Source organism: Fulmarus glacialis, unplaced genomic scaffold (genome assembly GCF_000690835.1).
Source record: "Fulmarus glacialis isolate BGI_N327 unplaced genomic scaffold, ASM69083v1 scaffold979, whole genome shotgun sequence".
Classification (NCBI taxonomy): Eukaryota; Metazoa; Chordata; class Aves; order Procellariiformes; family Procellariidae; genus Fulmarus; species Fulmarus glacialis.
The window spans coordinates 56,529-73,905 of record NW_009234973.1 but is presented as its reverse complement, the minus strand read 5'-3'; positions in this window follow the sequence as shown (position 1 = coordinate 73,905).

Below are 17,377 nucleotides of genomic sequence, written 5' to 3'. Positions count from 1 at the left end.
AAATAATTTGTTGGCTTTGGCCTTCTGCTTCACAGTAAAAATCAAAACATATGACAGAGCTGTCCAGGGAGATTTTATATTTTATTTTTCAAGTTCAGTCAATTTTATGGATCATTGAGGGATTTATCCTACAGCTTAGCCATACAATACTCTACCTCATCGTCTTTCTAATGAGAATTGACTGTTAATGTCTTCTTTTCATTTCCTTACTCTTGGGCTAGCTTTTGTTTCATAATAGAAATTAGCTGTGACCTGATGGTCATCAACTTTCCTTAATAACATTTTGAAGAACTGTAAAAAAAGCCCAACAACTTCAAAAGGTTAAAAAAGGACTAGTTTGTCTTCATACACTGTTTGGTTAGCTTTAAAAAGAATTTTAAGGAAAGTTGGAGAACAGCATTCATTTTTCATAATTCATGCAGCACAATGGCATGAATTCAGGATGGAAGTCTTTCTCTTAACTTTCTTGTCTTTCTGAGCTTAGACCTTTAACATGACTTTTTGTGGGTGCTTGGTGTTTTGGTTTTTTTTTTTTTTTTTTGGTGTGCAGAAAACTGAGAGAAAGAGCAACTCATTGTATTATTGCAATTTATATCATTGAAAAGAATTGGTTTGTCCTTGACCCAAAGGCAGCTTAACTTATTGTAAGAAATGGACAGTTATCATCTTTTCCAATCCTTCCTTAGCACTATAGAAGTATTTTTAGACACTCAGATTCATTCATAGTATGAATGAATTTGGAGCACTGAGGCTGTGTCTGAAGACTTGAAAAATAATGTTACTGTAATCTTAATTTTCAATAAAACTAATCAGACAAGAGGATGATTACCATTTGCAAACAGTAATGAAGCAGTGAATTAATTTTATGAAGGTACGATGGACTAAACTATTTGAAAATTATCATTATCAGCACTGCATATAGCTGTTCTTAATCTATATTTTGAATATATCTTTATTTAACCAGGATAAAAAAGCTGCCTAAAATGCCTTTTGACATAGAACATAACGAGATAGCAATCTCTGCAAAAGTCATAATTCTCAGGGAAATTGTTAACCAATTATAAACATAACACAAAATATCAGTGGCTATGATGTATTTTAAACACAATTATGATAATAAAGTATAATCAAATATGTGCAAGCAGTAGCAATTACTAATGCATATCATTAAGCCATCTGCTAATTAATCCAAAGCAATAATATGGTTTATTTAATAAGTTACAGTGTTTCTCTTTGAAGATGTGTACAGAAAAATAAGTGGTTTATGTCTGATGAAGCAGGAAATGATTCTATGAGACTAGAGCTTTGCTGTAATAACTTGGAACCTCTCAGATACTGTTATTTAATTGTTGTCACTACTGCAATGATTTTAAATATCACCAGGCTACTGGGAGCAAAACCTGCAAGGGGAGAAGAAAAATGTAGGAGCTGCCTTTGACTAGAAAACAGTTCTTAACAGCCAACAAATTGATCACAGAAGAGAAGAGGTCATCTCCAAAGTCTGAAATGATAGAAGAAACTCCTATTGATTTCAGGGGACTGCATATGGGATGGGAACACTCAGCACCAACAGATCTAAACTTGTTTAGTTTTACTACAGAATTCAGTAGATTTATGTAACTGCTCCATCTGGCTAAATACCTTGTAGATAGTGTCTGGTATTTTAAGTATCTATCAAACATTTTTCCCTGTCATCCTAAAGTTTGCTGCTACACATACAGAATGTGTTTTGCTCTTATCCCCTCATGTGTATCTCTCTTATCAGTTTCCTTATATCCTCTGTGAAAAAGTCCATTCCGCCAAGTACAAAGGCCTATCCTGCTGTAATGCAATAGAATATTTAAAGTATATTATATTGTAAGTGTAACATTCCCTAAAGATTTAGAAAACATCCTTCAAACCGCACATTAATACAGCCGGTGCCAAGTCTTTTGACACAGCTTCATTTTCCTCTTAAAGAAGGAAAGATGTTGCAATTTAGTGCTTTATGAATTTTGTAGTGTTTGAACTGCTACTTCTATAAATGCTAAATTAGCAATATTTGTTTCAAAAAGGGACAGCTTGTGCAAACCTTAGGGAGAAGGAGGGTTAAGTGATATTTCCACCAACCAACATGACTGTATTTCTAGAGAAGGAAAAGAGGGTCTGTGAGGAGGTGAAGGGGGGAACAGTCAACTTCCATTTCTCTTGAAGGAAATACTGGAGGTATTTATCAGTTGGCGAGTCAAATGAAGGACAAAAGGCTGTGGTCAGATCAACCAAATCCTCTGAAATTCTACAGAAGAAAGTATGGTGCAAAGAGAATAATTACCGCTATAAGGGTAGAAGCATTTGATATGGATTTTATCTGATATTAATATTAAATCAAATAAGTTAAAAAAAGGAAAGGAGGGCTTGAATTTTCATGGTCCTTAATTTTTCAAATAAAGGAAAACCATGACCTTTCATGTGTTCTTCATTTGGACAAGAGAGCCAGAACAGTCAGGGTTTCAGGCTGAATTTAAAGGAAAGAGCATTTTACAGTAGAAAGGGAGCTGATTTTGCATTCCTCATAGTGATGCATATTTTTGCTGCCTGAAAGGGCAGGTTGTAGAGTGCCCAGCTTGTTATTTGCCACTGACAGCTTCTGTGAAGTGTATCACTCCTCCTTGGTATGCGAGTCCAGCTGTTGTTTTTAAACCCACTCTATTTGATCACAGGCACAAGGCAACCCTGATGGTGGTAGGGCTGCTGTGGTCCCATTGCGGTGGCCTGGTCTGTGGTATCAGGCTGCGAAGCAGAGCCAGGCTGAGCCAAGCCCCCAGTGACCAGCTCACAGACCTTGCACAAAACAGGTAGGACCCACGGATTCATCTTCTCATCTTCCTTAGCAACCTGGCTGCCACAGCAAGCTCCTTTCAACAGTTAGACAGGCACTGAGACCAACATGCAGGTCTCCTCTGGGTGCACAAGCCAACAACCAGGATACGGGAGACATTGGCCAAGCCAGGTCCTTGGTGGGTGGCAATCTGGAGACAACTCCTAGTTGGGTTTGCAAGAATAGCCTCTCTGCACTTCCACTCAGCTCCCTGCTCGCCCCCTCGTTCCTCACCAGGCAGTGACTCACCTCCTGTAGCAGGCAGAATAACTGCACAGCAGCGTGCCCAGGGTAGGACAACAGCCCCATGCTAGATTTCCCTTTTTTTTCCTCTTTCTTTGTGAATGAATAGCGTTGATCCACTTTATTTCTCTCATGTCTCACATGAGATGATGAAGTGCAATCACAAGCAGAACATGACTTACACTTAAACATCATTATGTTTATGGAAAACAAAATTTTCCATCTGATCTTGAATCCTTCATAGTTACGTGAAGCCATCTTTAACAAGAAGTAAGAGATAACACAAATAGCTTAAAGGTGTCAAATGAGCTCACCACAGAAAAGTCAATGTAAGCTAGCAATTAAAGCAGGAAAAAAGAATGCTTTATACAAATATAAGGAAAAGCATTTGTTTTTGTGAGTAATAGAGGTCTAGGAATAATAATAATAAAAAATCTCAATCATTTCATGTCTCAGTCAAAATAAATAATATGATTAAAAATATGATTTTACTATTGTCTGGGACTCAAAAAGACCTCAACTTCCACAGTTCCTAGGGAAATCAAACAGGACATTTTAAAATTGCAGGTTACTAGATTAAAATAAAATATTGCCATTTAGATTAAAATAAAATATTGCCATTGGCAGTTTATGCAAATAAAAAAAAGAGTTCATTCAGTAAATAAAGCTAAAATAGACAAATTATTAAATGCAGCTAGAATATGTTCATAGTTCTTCATGGCATATAACTTGATATATACATAGGAACTTTGACAAGAATTTAATGCAACGGAAGGATTTTTTGAGGGGGGTGAGGTGGAGGAAAATCTTTTGTGTCATGAGCTGTTATTCAGACTTGAAAGCATACAAGCTTGACAAATTTTAAAGCCCAGGATATTATGCCTATCCAAGGCTTCCGCTCATCTCCTAGGCCACTCGCTATTTTCTGCACCTACGTCTGTAATAACTAGCTCAGGCAAGTCAGATAAAACACACTGTCAGCCAGTCTCCAAAGTAAATATATGGATAAATAAGTGTTGGGGTTTCTTGATGTAGGCACATGTAGGAGTCTAACATTTCGTCTTTGTTTCCCACAGTAGTTCAAAAGAAATCTCCTTGTGAACAGTGAAGATATTTTTTGGGAGCTGTTACTCTGCGGTAGAGACGAGCCAATGTTCAAATCTGGATTTAGAGGCTCAGACATTTGGGGCACATTTGGGGCTTGTGAGCAGGCTTTGCACATTCCAAAGGCAGCAGTGAACTCGAGAATTTGGGTTGAAGTTTGGGCATTGGTGCCAAGGCCTGCTCAGAGGGGGAAGGGAACGGTCTCTCTGCGTAGATGATTACACTGAGTACAGTGATAGTGTAGTTATTAAAGAAGCTTTCATGCCTCCCTTCAGCTTTCCTCTTTCCCCCATTTCTCTTCCACTTTTAAAACATAACAGTGGACAAATAAATTCTTTTTTTTCAAATTCTCCATAGAGCCCAATATGCAGGCAAACACATTTATATGCAAATCAGTTATATTAAAAATGCTGTGCGCTATCTCCAAGACCCTATCAGAAATGAAGCATTTATGCCTCAGCAGGTAATACTCAGTCAAATATTCCAGCGATTTTTGTATTGTGACTGAAGTGAATTATGGAGAATTGTTGAGGGTGAGAAATGACCTTTAAGCCCATTAAGTACATTAGAGGCTGATTGTTGCACAGCCTTCCAGGATAGTAACTAATTGCTTCCAAAGGAACCCTAGCGCTTCTGCATTTTTTTTATTAATCTTGTCATTTTATGAGTTCCTTATTCTTTGATTAAAACTTTTGTTCCCTTTTTCAATTAACATTCTTTTTTCATGTTCCATGTTTCTGCTTTAGTCCCATCATCCACGCTATGATTAAAGATGATGCATTATCAACATTAACTTATCATACATCATTTAACACTCAAGACAATTTTCTTCCCTTTCTTATGTGTCTCCAGCTCCGGGCCATGGCTGCTCCAGCCCCCCCCCCCCCCCCCCCCCCCTTTTTTCTTTTTTTGTTAAATGCTACGAATACATGAATTTTCAGTTTGGCCTTATTTCTCTCTAAAAAACAAACAAATAAAAAATTTTAGTCTATCACTTTTTTCCTTTCAATGCTGCATTATCACCACTGGCAATGAAAAGATAGGCACAGAAACCAGCTTTAAAAAGATTTTATGCATGGTTGGAAAAAAGTCAGTGTGCATTATATGACAGGCATTTTACTTCATTGTGAATTTAATGGTTTATTTCCTCGTTTTTCCATGAAATTTTAACTCTCCAAAAAATTAAAGTAGAAATTCAGGTCTCTTAAACTCAGTCAGATCTAACTGCTTAGAGATATCTTGTAGCTCTCTGGTGTAACCCTGGGTGGAGAAGGCACTCTGGATTTTGGGTGAGCTGGAGGAGGAAGGGAAAGCGTAAACTGTGGGTAATGGGTAAGCTGTGATGGAGCCACGAAGTGCCTCTCAGGACCCACTAGAGGAAGGGCAAATCCAAGTTCATTTATCAGGGCTGATGGAAATAATTGTGCTGGCACCAGCCTGATCCACCAACATTCATGTGGAAGGAAGGAGCAAGCTTTCTCTCCTTTCTTGCACACTGGGACGTGACTGGCACGAGAATCCCTCTCCCACGTTGAGTATTACCATATTCTGCCTGTATCCACGAAAAAAAACGTGGGTGCTATTTGAGCAGGAAAGCATTGCTTAGCATAAATGAATTTATAATTCCTCCTTGCCTGTGCTTGGTGAAACATGACAGGAGACAGCTCTGAAACAGCTTATAAAAGTTAATTCAGAGTCACCAGTATAGCACGCTATTAACCGAATTTCGGATATGAAAACAATGGAAAAACAAAGGAATAAATATTTAAAGTTGTCTAAATGAAGAGGAAGAAGTATACTCTATGGGCCTTTAAAAAGCATAAATGCCTACAATCCGCCCTTCAGAGAAAAAAAGATTTCCAAAAACACTTGTTATTAGAGCTGCACGTTCTGCAAACCTCTGAAAACTGTAAATTCTGTCTGGACTCATAAATATCAATTTCGATGCTGTTTCACTGGGAACCACTTTGTCTGATTTTAGATCTCTAGGTCAGATCCTTGATTTAGGAATACTAATACATGGAAAAGAGAACTTCTAGTTGTGATTACAAGCCACTGTGTTTGCACCCTGAAAGACTATACCAAGCTCTAAAGAGACACCAGTTAAAGACACCACTTCTGACTGAGGAAATATTTAAACTGAAGTATTTGCCATTGAATCTGAAGAAATTCACATCTGCCCTGCTCTCAAATGCTCTGCCAGTCCATTGCCAGTTAAATCAGGGTTCTGAGTCTGGTGCTTGGTCTGGTCCGGTACAGCAGTTCTTACACTACGTTCTAACTTTTGGAATTCGACTTAGTCTAATTTCAATCTTTATTTTTGTCAGTTCAAACAAAGAGTTTACCATGGCCAGAGTTTGGTAACTAATAAGCTTTGCAACAGGGCTTACTTGTTTTCTTAAGAGTTGCGATCTAAATGGCCGAGTGCCCTGGAGAATCCTATAGTTTGGACACCATGTGTTTTAAGAAGTTAAATTTTATGAAGTGCCTTTGGTGCCAAACTTTATTGTTGGGAAAATAAGCCATCATATTCAGCTTTGTTACTAGGTATTTTATACAGGGACACATAATTCTTTGAAAGCAAGCAAGCTCTGCAGTTTCCTGGGGTGCCTAGGTGCCATGCCTAGCTTCCCCCTAAAACAACACTTCATGGTAAAAATAAAATTAATATATATCCTACCAAATCAACTTTCAATGAGTCAAAACCAGGATCTCATTTCCTCATTGGAATGAGAGTAAAGTCGACAGTTTTCTTCCACAGCATCTGCCATTATTCCTCACACCCTAACAAGAAAGCATTTAAAATAGATAGTCTTTTATGATATTTTCTAGATATATGTTTGGGCATAGTAGGTGTGAATGCTTAAAAAGTATGGTTCATATTAAAGTGATATTCCTTGTATGACATCCAGCAATAACATAAGACTGAGATGAGAATGAAAATAATCACCTAAAGAAATGCTGCAGAGGGTTGTTGAAGGGAATATTTACCACCATGCAGGGAACTTCAGCAGCAAGATTCAAATAAGTTACAAATGGCTCAGAAACCTTCCTGTGAATTCCGTTTTTCTCAAATGCCATTTCTCAAGGTACAACACTGAAGGCATATTTCAGTCTCTCTGAGCACACCTTTCCTATTTGCCAATATTAAATTCCATGTGTCGGACTTGTTTTTGCATTCTCATTAAATTCTTTTGTAATCCATTCATGTCCTCCAAGTATCGACTTTAAAAATCCTCCCGCTTTTGTCATCTGTAAATTTTGATGCATTCCGTATCAAATCAATTTCTAAATCACTAATATAAATGTTAAATAGAAAATAGCTCCAGGCAACCTCGTCTGTCATATTCTGCCAGGAGGATCCTTTATCATTTGTTATGATCCTTCAGGGGCCTGCTTACTACCCATTATTAATCCATTTTCCCTGACCAGTCTTCATATCGCCCTCATGACTTTCCTTACTAGTTTCTTATGATCTATGTTTGGAAAAGTGCTGCTAATATATATGCAAATCTGCTGTTAACCTGTTAACCATATCAGATAAAGATCACATTAGTCTCTATGATATGTTTCCAGTTTCATGCTGACACCAGCTAACAACTCTTTGCCTTTAAATACCTTACTATATTCTTTAAGTACGAAAATACTATCCCAACTCAGACAATATTAAATGTTGGCAACATCTGCTTTCTTAGCCTTTGCCAAAATGACAGGGTTGGTCCTCTAGTTTTTGGTAACAGGATGGTTTCTTGTTATTCAAAATGGAAGATCAGAGACTTCTCCCAGGCAGCTCAAGTAATTCCTTCCCTAAACCAAAGTGATTTCACCTTCCTTGTTTCTCAGCTGCAAAATATTTTTTTCTAACCTGCTACGGGTGCTGCTTATACCATCATGTTCCAGGAAACAATAAGGATCAGCTAACTGTTCTCCCTCTCTCAACAACTGCAGGGATAAGGCATGCGAAGTAGGCGTTTAATTATCCTGCCATTATCCCATCACCACAGAATGATTGCTGTATCATTTTAGCAGGAAATTGTAGTCCTCACCTCTTACAAATACTCATTACTCTTACATCTCCTGCTAGTTATGTTGGCTTTCAACATCTTCAAAAGCACTATATAGAGGGTGAAGAGAATAGCCATATCAACTGCTTTGGGATGTTCAGGAATTCAAATTCCAGTTCTAAATTAATGCAGAATAAAGATTTTACTCTTATTATGGAAGCAACGGCCAACACTTCTTAGCTAAGGTTAAGGGACAGTTGCACAGCTTTGGAGGTGTTTGGTGGGTTTGGGATTTTGCAGTGAGAAAAGGGAAGCAGGGAGCAGCTGGAACAGCTTGGTCCTACAGGACGTGCTAAGGTGGGTTTCCCACTGGGGCAGGTGAGCAACAGTCAGCTGCACCGTGACAAGCGTTACCCCCCGGCCGGACAGCCAGGGGTACAACGCTGCACTGGCTCTAGGGAGGAGGAGGAGGGAGAGGCTATGTGCAGGCGCAAGAGTAGGAGGTCTTTCCATGTAATGAAGAAAAGGTATATTTCTTCCTTCAAGCCCACGGGAGATTTTCTTCAGATTAAGATAGCTCAAGATTCAACCAAGCAGCAGACTGACTCTCGGGGTGACGTGGCCCCTGGAAGAGGGAAGGGAATGGCTAAATACACAACCCCTCCCTGTCCAAAGCCGGTAAGGACGTGAAGGATTTTCTACAGTGAGTGAATGTGCGTATGATCTACCCCCACTTCCTCTTCCTATATATAGTTATAGTACCTCTTTCTAGTACTATAACATATGCCTATTTGAAGTATAGTACAGCTGTTATTTTAAGAAGAAAAGCTGTTTAACTGGGTAATTAAACAGAATATTGTTTCTACCACTTAGAGAAGCTTTTTTTAATATTTGAGGGAAATGAAGGCAAGCCACAATACGTGTAATCTCCAGCCAAAGTGCTGCATACTTATTCTCTAGTAAGAAAAGCTGGCCGATTTTTCAAGAACTTATTGAAATCTCAGGAGTTAACCACCTTGTTGTGCAGGAAGACTGGGAATTTTGTCAGAAGCTATGCTTGGCTAAGCAGGCAGCATCTTATTGAACTAAAACACAAAAAGGAAACATACAAGAGGTAGAAAAAGGTACAGGTAACAAAAAAAAAAAGAGTAAAAAAGCATTGCCTGGGTACTTAGGGATGAAATCAGGAAGGCTAGATCCTGTCTGGAGCTAAGATGGGTGAGGGACATTTAGCACAACAATAAGGGACTTTACAGTCATGCTATTTGCAAAAGGAAACTCAGGAAAAAATATGGATTCACTGATGGCTAGAGGGGACAGCCATGAACAATGTGGAAAGTATTGAAGCACTGAATGCCTACTTATATTGGTAAGCAAAGCCTTCCCCCAGACCTCTCTGTTTACCAGCACAGATTGAGCAGGGAGAGTGCAGAAAGCAGTGGGGGAACAACAGGTTAGGGACTCCTTAGAGAAGCTGAACTCATTGCTGTCTGTAGAGATAATGGGATTCACATAAGGATGATGTCAGAGCTTATGGATATGACGGTGATATTATTATCAACATCTGTGAAAAACAGTGGCAAACAGGGCAGGTCTCTTTTAAGTGGAAAAAAGCTAACGCTATGCTTGTTTTCAAAAAAGGCAAGATGGAGGACCCAGGGAGCTACAGGCTAGTCAGCCTCTCTTCAGTCCCCGGAAAAATCGTGGAGCATGTTCTCTTGAAATCCATTTCCAAGCATGTGAAGGACAAGAAAGTAATTAGGAACAGTCAACACAGATTTACCAAGGGCGAGTCTTGTTTAACCAACCTGATGGCCTTCTGTAGAAAAATAATTGGCAATGTGGATAAGGAGAGAGCGGTGACTTTAATAAACATTAATTTCAATGAGGCTTTTGACACTGTGTCTCACAGTATTCTCATTTGTAAGCTCAGGAGGTGTGAGCAGGACAAATGGGCTGCTAGAAACCTGGCTGGACTGGCAGGTATGGAGGATAGTGATCAGTGGCTTGGTGTCTGGCTGGTGGAGGGTGATGAGCAGAGTAGTCTTGTACTCTGTACATCAACACTGGGGTCCACGTTGTTCATTGTCCTCATCAGTGACCTGGATGGTGACACACAAAACATTCTCAGCAAATTCACAGATTAGGGGCAGTGACTGACACAATGAGTGGCAGAGTTTCATCCTAGACAGACCTTGGGAAATTTGAGAACTGGGCCAACAGGCACCTCATGAAGTTCACAAAGAAGTACAAAGGCCTGCACCCAGCATGGGAATTCCCATGCATCAGTACGGGCTAAGACATGATGGGCTGGCCAGCAGCCCTGCTGAAAAGGACCTGAAATACCCTGCTGAAAAGGTCATTACAGTGGACTCCTGGGCGAATACGAGCCAAGAACATGCTCTCATCGCAAATAAAGGAAACTGTGTAACGAGTTTCATTAGTGGGATTATGGCCAGCAGACTGGAAAAAATTAGTATCCCCCTCTACTTGGTCCTGGTGAAGCCACCTCTGCAATACTAGGTTCAGTTTTGGTTGTGCCATTTCAAAAGACATGGTAGGGAAACTGGAGAGAGTTCAGCAGTGGCTTGCCAAGATGGTCAGGGACCTAGGACATGTGACCTACAGAGATAGTTTGATTGAATTTAGTTTATTGTGTCTGCTGAAGAGGAGGCTAAGGGACAATCTAATTGCAGCCTACAATACTTGGAGGGTAGTTATAAAGATAGTGGTATTCTTGGTAGTGCAAGATGGTACAGAGAGGTTCTGTGGTCACAAATTGTGGCTTGCTAAGTTCAGTCTGAACATTAGGAAAACCTGCTTGATGAGGAGGATGGTGCAACACTGGAACGGGGCCCTGTTCTCTTCCTTGGAGATTTTCAAGATTTGACTAGACAAGGCCAGGGTTTACCAATGTTGGGAATAGCCACTATTAGTGGGAGGTTGGACTAGGAGACCTTTCAACCAACATTTCCATGATGAAAATGGCTATGACTTTTGTGTAAGTATATTACAGGAAACTGAAACATAATGACAACAGTGATCTCTAGATTAGGCAGATATACAACTTCTGTTCCCTCTCCTCATGTTGCACAGTAGTCTTGGGGGCCTGAAAATCTGAAGAGGTCATGGCAGATGGGTCCTGGCTGTCCAACGGCCCCATCTTAGGAGAAACAGGTTGGAAGTCTTGACCTCATTCAAGCAAATGGCAAAACTCCCTTTAAAAAATATTTTTATATAAACATATAAAAATAAATCCAACAAAAAAAGAGGGAACTGAAAGGTAACAAGATGTGGTAAGAAGGACTCCCTGTTAGTACATGGGTGAAGGTAGCTTCAAATATTGTCCGCATTTTTCAGAATATGAAAAGGAAGATAGAGAGTATGTGCCCCATGTAACAATCCTTGGAATGTCTTGGCCGTCTGTTTAGTATGTGAAGGGAAAATGACAGGCAGTAGACAGAAACTCTCTCCTGGCAGATGACGATTTACCTTGACGTGTTCACTATTACATCGTCACTCATGATGATGACAATAACCCTCCGAGGATGCAAAGCCGTTGGTGTTCAGGGAACTGCAATCAATGCAGCATGTTGTAGCACCTTTCCAGAGTGACTATGGTTTGCACGCCTCATGGCAATTTACCTGTCCTCTGCACTCCCCCATAGAGCAGACTCAAAATTATTGCCTTTGTTCTGAATGTGGTCAGTGCTTCGAGTGAGTGGGCGTCCAAATGTACATCTACAGTGCGTGTGGAGGAAACTGAGCTGATTTCTAAACACACTATGTAACAGTTAGCAACCAAACTAGATGAGAAAAGGGAAAATTAGCTCATGTGGAGATTTGTGATATGGCAGCTGGATTAATTTAACTTCCTGAACTACCTCAAGAACCGCTACATTATACTGCAGTTTAGACCTGCAACATAGCCCCTGAGTGTCCACAATTCCAGTAGAGAGCTCTGAGACGGGGTAACCAAGGATAGATTTGTGATAAGGCTTCATCCTGAGGCCAAGTTTTCCAGAAAGCAAACCACCAGATATTTTCAAGCTGGTCAATGTGCTAAACTCTGAGTTATTCTGAAAATGACTATGGATGAAATAATCAATAGTGAATACAAGATGAGGACCCCATCAGATCAAAAAGTGCCATTTGCCAGTGATCAAATCTCACTGCAGCTGCATTCAAATTGCATGACTCATCACGAGGCATACTGTTGTGAGGATGAAATCATTGGGAGCTTGTCAGGCTTCAACCGGATTCAAACATTCTCCTGGGAAGGACAGGTTGCTATAATCCTGAGTTTATAACGTTGCCATCCACAACGGTGTGACAAATATTGTTGTAACATCACCTCTGGGGAATAAGAATGTAAACATATCTCAATCACGCTGTTTAGATTTAAAAAGGGAGTAAGGATATGAAATACAGAAATAGCTAGACGTCTCTGACTATGGCATAACTGGTATTTGATGAGCAATATTATTCTAAGGCTCAAATTCAGATGAAGAAAAAAACTGTCTTCAAAATGGTACTTAAATAGATGCATAACTACGTCCTGAATCAGGTGTTATTTATAGGGAGATTGACTGTCCTAGCCTTGGCAAACACATTTGCTTTCTTTGTCTGTGGGACTGTCAGGAGGGAGACCAGAATAAAACCAGGAGTCGCACTTCAGGCTTCTGGTCTGCCTCCACTGTCATTCCCCAGAATGACTTCCAAAGCAGTACCCAGAAGGATACTCAAGATACGTGGACTTCAAATTATTTTAAGACCACAAGCCCCAAGTATAGTTACATCAGTACAATGCACATTGGTAATACAGTTGGCCAATAATCCATGTTCTATACAAGGATTTCCCCCCTCTAGGGTTTGTTTTGGACCCAATGAAAAGTGGAGCGGTGATGCCTCCTACTGGCTTTGTTTGTACCTCTTCGTCTTATCTGCCGTGTCTCAGGAAATTGCCCTTAGATCTTTGAAATATTAGTGCTGACGTAATGATGGTAAAGACTGCCTCAGATAAGGTCTCTGATATGAAGACTAGGAGCTATTTAAATTTAAAAGAAATTGAAAGAGATGAAAGCAGTAAGTGACTCACAAATACATGTCCAACAGGAGCCATGCATGCATTTTATCTTACAATTCTGCTTACCGAATGGATAAGGCTGTTTTTTGACAGGTTATTTCATTTGATGTTCTAACAAAACAGAATATGCTTTTTACATTGATATTACTCTAACACCCAAAAAGGTCCTTTGATTCAAATGTTTATCTGATTCAAAACTAACAAAGCACGATCACAAGAATAATTCATTTTTCTGGTGCTACCTCTTTTCCACAGGCTGTAAATCGTACCAGACATAATTTTAAATTGCTCTTGGGACGAAGAGCCTGATAAGTCATTATGTTTGCAGCAAGAATTTATGTCTGAGTACTACCGCATATATCTAGCCTTCTCATGCGATCTAGAGAGGCGACTATAAATCAACATGTTCAAAATATTTAAGAAAATATATCTCTTATTATTTAGGAAAAAAAAATCAGTGTTAGCTTGGTTGTTAAAACTGTAGCTTTTAGTAAAAGGATTTATCTAATAATTGCAACAGCACTGTTCATCTGCCACATACTGGATGGTTGGTGGAGTTGGTGGAGCTTTCCCTTTGGCCACTATGTTAGACAGGAGCATCCCTGAATAGGTACTGTGCAAATTTTCAGAGTTTTCTGAAAACTCCAGGCACAATCGCTGATTTGGGATTATTAGGCATAGTCTTGGACTGTCCATTCTCAGCCCAGCAGTGATCCACCAGTCTGTCCCGTAATTTAAACACACTCTCTTCAACAGCTCCACGTGCTCCTCAATTTGCAAATTCTCTCCTCAGAGATAATTTTCATTCAGATGGACTTAGCACAGGTTAGCACATGATCATTGTATTTAACCTTGGACTGCTTGTCCCCGAGGAAAACACGAGAAAGCCATTGACGACTATACTGCGTTTGCATTTAGATAAATGTGTAGCACAAAATAGCAACTATATAGCAACCGTATAGATAGGTTTAAGTGGGGACTCAGAACTTTCAAATCATTGTAACCTTAAAAAGCAGAATTACTATGTAATATTTTTTTCTGGTAATTCAAAGGAAGCACAATCAGTAGGATTGGACGGGAAGATCCAGGACACACAGCAAGCAGCTTTCACAGCTAATAGCTGCCACGCAGAAGGAAAGAACTTGTACTGGGAACTTGAAATGCACACAAAAAGTAAACAGCAACCAATAAGGGAAATCCCAGCACAGAGGTACAAATGATCATAACACTACTTGTCTGAGCTGATAAGATGAAAGAAAAGACTACTAATTCATAACCTAGCTTCTTGAACTCATTCAAACTTTGGTGGACACAAATAAACACCGTATAATGAAGGTCACAAATGCTAGGCAGAACCTGACCAAGTCTCTAGTCCAGAAAGAAAAAGGACAAAACCCAGGACCAAACAAGTATAAAATGCTCATAGTGTTTGGTACCAAACTTTATCCAAAGTTCCTCTCAGGCTCTGGTTCCAACTTTTGTGAAGAGCTGACTTTTACAATAGCTAATATTTCTTCAAAAACATGACAAATTACTTGACAGGTCGAAGAGTCCAGGCAAGCAAAGGTGAAGTGACTCATAGGCTAACTTTAGCTCATTTGTCCACAGCAAAAAGGATATTTTTCTCATGGAACACCCCTGCTCGCAGTTGCACAGATACCCTGCATTTACAGCCATTATTCACACCTGTGTTGTCTGAGGACAACATCAATATCAGATACTACCACAGATGGAAATGACTTCACGGAAGTGTGAAAAGCCAAGTCTTTTATTTAGGAGAATGGACAAAAATATTTTAAAATGTGTGTATGAAACAGAAAGTACGTAGAGGTTCTTTATCAGATTCATGAAGTTATTCCTCTTTTTTCAGCCATGGTTTTATCACTGTAAGTACTTGTGTCATCTCAGCCCTCCTCTTAGCCTGTAAGGTCAACTCAGTTGATAAGGTATTCTGAACAGAAGTTACTTCAAATGAACTTTTTACAGCACCTGTTAAAATGGTTACTTGATTTTAATAGCAGATTCTGGGCACCCTGTCAATAAAAATAACTTATACCACTATTAAACGCAGGCCAGAAAATTACTCCAGTTTCTTCTAGTTTGAGTTTAGTCTTACACAGAGCAAACGTTATGTTGCAAATTGGTAAAATTTCTGGCTAGCTGCTGTCTAGAATGGATTGTATTAAGAAGTGCATTGCATTATACCATGCACATTGTGTCAATAACCATATAGAATGAGCATTGTCTTTTAGATGTTTTCTATAGTATTATATTGAACTGTTTAGTGTAGTTCTCATACCACCAGTATAATTAAGATATTTAAGTTATTGATGCCATTTGTTTCTCATTTTTTGACAAAACCCACATAATTCTATATTTTATAAAAAACTCATGGAAAAATATTACCGACATATTTGAGGACACATGGTTTTGGAAGCATTACTTTAATCCCCAGGAAGTTATTTAATAAAAATGGTTTTTTCTACCTCAAGTAGATATCTGAAAAAAGACCTTCTCATAAATACTGGATATAGAAAAGTCCTTACAGTAAGAACTGCCAAAGCTCCATCTTAAGTAATAAAAAACTTAACAAAGTTCACCTTTGGTTAATGATGTTTTTCCTCCCTCTAATTTTTTACTAAATGCCAGCTGTTACTAGCATAACCAAGTGTGCCCCCACCTTACTTCTATAAATATCCACGTTCTTCCCTGTAGCATGCCACCAGAATTGCACCAGATGTGAGTTTGACATGATGCCCTTTAGATGCAAATTTTACAGCTTAAGTAAGACTGATCCTCCAAAGACCTACCCACTCCCTTTACTTTTGCTCACTCCAGCTAATGCCACTGAAGTCAATGGAACGTAAATGCACATACATCTTTGGAGGGTCAAACGTAATACTAGCCAAATAGAATGACCAGTAACTGGTGCTCAGAAAAGTGAAATCGGGCCAGTAGAGCTGGTTTGCTGGAAAAGTTAAATTGCCCGTTATCCAGGCACACCTGGTAAATATCAAAATGCCAAAGGCCTAATGCACTACTGTGTTACACCAGGCTTATGTCAGGGAAACCCTATACGGCTAAGCAGGGGGCTTTATAGGCCCAAGGGGCTAAGGGTCAAATTCCAACCCTCTGGAGCCCCTCCCCTCTTAAACCCAACTTTTGAACATATTTAGTGATTTATTTCCTATTTTAGTGTCCAGCCACCTTTGAAGTCATCCCAAACACTTAAAAGGAATTCAAATCTCATTTACTCAAAAGGGAAATGAATCTTAATCTTCCAATTTCTACTGCTCAGATGATCTTTAATAGGTGCTGGAGAACTGGAGTAGGAGAGAGAGACCAGCTCCTCCTTCCTGAAGAGCAGAGGAAGTCGTGCCACACTCTTAAAAGCAAGGGTTTAGACGGCTATCTATCTTGGGAAGACTGGTTTTGGCTTGCGAACCCTTTGTGAACAGAAATGCTTCATGATTGTAGCATCCAGACATCAGGAAATATGGGATTTAAAAGACAAACCTTTATTTCAGTTTTTCCTACTGATGCCTGTATGCCGTCCTAAGGCTGCTCGTCTTTCAGCCTCCCAGTTGCTGTGTGCCCTATTCCTGCAGTGCCCACCCCTTCGGACTTTACCTGTAGTGTGTGAGCGTTATCTAGCTAATAGCTATGCTGTGCTATTGAATTTGTTAAACACATTTTAAATGGTCTGTTATTGGTGATTTCCTGAATGCTGTACAGATATTTTCACTTTTAGAAATTGGGATTGTTCTCCAGAACTGTTACTCCCCTTCATACCTGATTTTCTAGGACAGGTCAAACCTCTGTATTTTCTAGGAAAGGACAGAAGTCACCTCGTTTTATGGCATTAATTGCATCAAATGTACAGTGACTTCGAGCTTTTTTCCTTCCTTCTTCTTCATTTTGATATCCAAATATTCCTCATTCTCCCTTTGGGCAATTCCTATCACAAACAAAATTATTGTTCTATAGTGATACAGCTACAGTTTGCCAACGTGTAGCAAAATGTCACTGACTGCAGTTGTTGTTACGTGGAGCCTTTCCCAAGGCTACAGATCTGGCAAGCCT